The sequence below is a fragment of the Petromyzon marinus genome, unplaced genomic scaffold (assembly GCF_048934315.1).
Source record: "Petromyzon marinus isolate PM22_M1 ecotype Great Lakes invasive population unplaced genomic scaffold, UKy_Petmar_22M1.pri1.0 PM_G_Scaffold_90, whole genome shotgun sequence".
NCBI lineage: Eukaryota > Metazoa > Chordata > Hyperoartia > Petromyzontiformes > Petromyzontidae > Petromyzon > Petromyzon marinus.
In genome coordinates this window covers 167,501-170,000 of record NW_027423047.1, presented here as the reverse complement: position 1 = coordinate 170,000, position 2,500 = coordinate 167,501, and positions in this window count along the sequence as shown.

Sequence of the window (2,500 nt, the reverse complement as noted above, 5' to 3'; positions counted from 1 at the left end):
GCATGTCTCCAGGGAGGTGTTAAAGATGTTGGTGAACACCGGAGACAGCTGGCCAGCGCAGTGCCTGAGGGTGGCTGGAGAGACAGAGTCCGGCCCGGCTGCTTTGCGTGGATTCTGCCTCTTGAAAAGCCCATTAACTTCTCCCTCCTGAAAGGAGAGAGTCGTTTCTGTAGTATGGGTGGGGGATGGGGCCTCTTGGGTGGGAAGGGGTGGTTCAGGACAGTCCAATTGTCTTTCAAATCTACGGTAGAACTCGTTCAGGTCGTTGGCTAGGCGGGAGTCGTTAGTGGTGTGGGGCGCTCTGGGTTTGTAGTTGGTGATGTGCCTGAGCCCTTTGGCAGACAGAAGCAGCGTCGTTAGTAGAGAACTGGTGTTTTAGTGTCTCTGAGTACAGTCGTTTAGCCTCTCTCACCGCTTTGCTAAACCTGTTCTTCGACTCCTTGAATCTGTCTCTATCCCCACTCCTAAACGCTTCCTCCTTCTCCAACCTCAACCTTTTGAGCTTTGCTGAGAACCAGGGCTTGTTGTTGTTAAAGTTCACCCTGGTACGTGTTGGGATACAGCAGTCCTCACAGAAGCTGATGTACACAGCCTCTGTGAGTTCATCCAGACTATTGGTAGCAGTCGTGAACATATCCCAGTCAGTACAGTCTAAGCACGCCCGCAAATCTTCCACAGCCTCACTGGTCCACTGTTTAGATGTCCTCACAGCAGGTTTACAGAGTTTTAGTTGCTGCCTGTATGCACGAATCAGGTGGACCAAGGGAGTTCTGTGCGAGCCGAACAGCCCCGTGACCCACAAGAGAAACATCCCCGCCAAATTCGAGCGTTTGACGGGGTCTATCCGTGAAAAAATATTCACGTTTTTGAGTGCACATGCATTTCTGCTGCAAATGCCTCTGGAAGTTTCATGCCGTTCGTATGCCAATTGTGGCAACACGAAAATGACCCGTTTTCCCATTCCGAGGGATTTCTGTGCGACCCTAACAGCCCCGTGAGCCACAAGAGACACATCCCCGCCAATTTCTAGCGTTTCACGGGGTCTATCCGTGAAAAATATAGACGTTTTTGAGTGCACATGCATTTCTGCTGCAGATGCCTCTGGAAGTTTCATGCCGTTCGTACGCAATGTGGCAACACGAAAATGACCCCTTTTCCCATTCCGAGGGATTTCTGTGCGACCCTAACTAACAGCGCCCGTGAGCCACAAGAGAGACATCCCCGCCAATTTATAGCGTTTCACGGGGTCTATCCGTGAAAAATATAGACGTTTTTGAGTGCACATGCATTCCTGCTGCAAATGCCTCTGGAAGTTTCATGCCGTTCCTATGCAATGTGGCCACACAAAAATGACCCGTTTTCCCATTCCGAGGCATTTCTGTGCGACCCTAACAGCCCCGTGAGCCACAAGAGAGACATCCCCGCCAACTTCTAGCGTTTGACGGGGTCTATGCGTGAAAAATATTAAAATTTTTGAGTGCACGTGCCTTTCTGCTGCAAATGCCTCTGGAAGTTTCATGGCGTTCCTATGCAATGTGGCAACACGAAAATGACCCCTTTTCCCATTCCGAGGGAGTTCTGTGCCACCCTAACAGCCCCGTGAGCCACAAGAGACACATCCCCGCCAATTTCTAGCGTTTCACGGGGTCTATCCGTGAAACATATAGAAGTTTTTGAGTGCACATGCATTCCTGCTGCAAATGCCTCTGGAAGTTTCATGCGGTTCGTACGCAATGTGGCAACACGAAAATGACCCGTTTTCCCATTCCCAGGGATTTCTGTGCGACCCGAACAGCCCCGTGAGCCACAAGAGACACATCCCCGCCAATTTCTAGCGTTTCACGGGGTCTATCCGTGAAAAATATCAATTTTTTTTTGACTGCACATGCATTTCTGCTGCAAATGCCTCTGGAAGTTGCATGCGGTTCGCATGCAATGTGGCGACACGAAAATGACCCGTTTTCCCATTCCGAGGGATTTCTGTGCCACCCTAACAGCCCCGTGAGCCACAAGAGAGACATCCCCGCCAATTTCTAGCGTATCACGGGGTCTATCCGTGAGAAATATTCACTTTTTTGAGTGCACATGCATTCCTGCTGCAAATGCCTCTGGAAGTTTCATGCGGTTCGTATGCAATGTGGCGACACGAAAATGACCCGTTTTCCCATTCCGAGGGATTTCTGTGCCACCCTAACAGCCCCGTGAGCCACAAGAGAGACATCCCCGCCCACTTCTAGCGTTTCACGGGGTCTCTCCGTGAAAAATATCACATTTTTTGAGTGCACATGCATTCCTGCTGCAAATGCCTCTGGAAGTTTCATGCGGTTCGCATGCAATGTGGCGACACGAAAATGACCCGTTTTTTCCCATTCCGAGGGATTTCTGTGCCACCCTAACAGCCCCGTGAGCCACAAGAGACACATCCCCGCCAATTTCTAGCGTTTCACGGGGTCTATCCGTGAAAAATATTCAATTTTTTGACTGCACATGCATTTCTGCT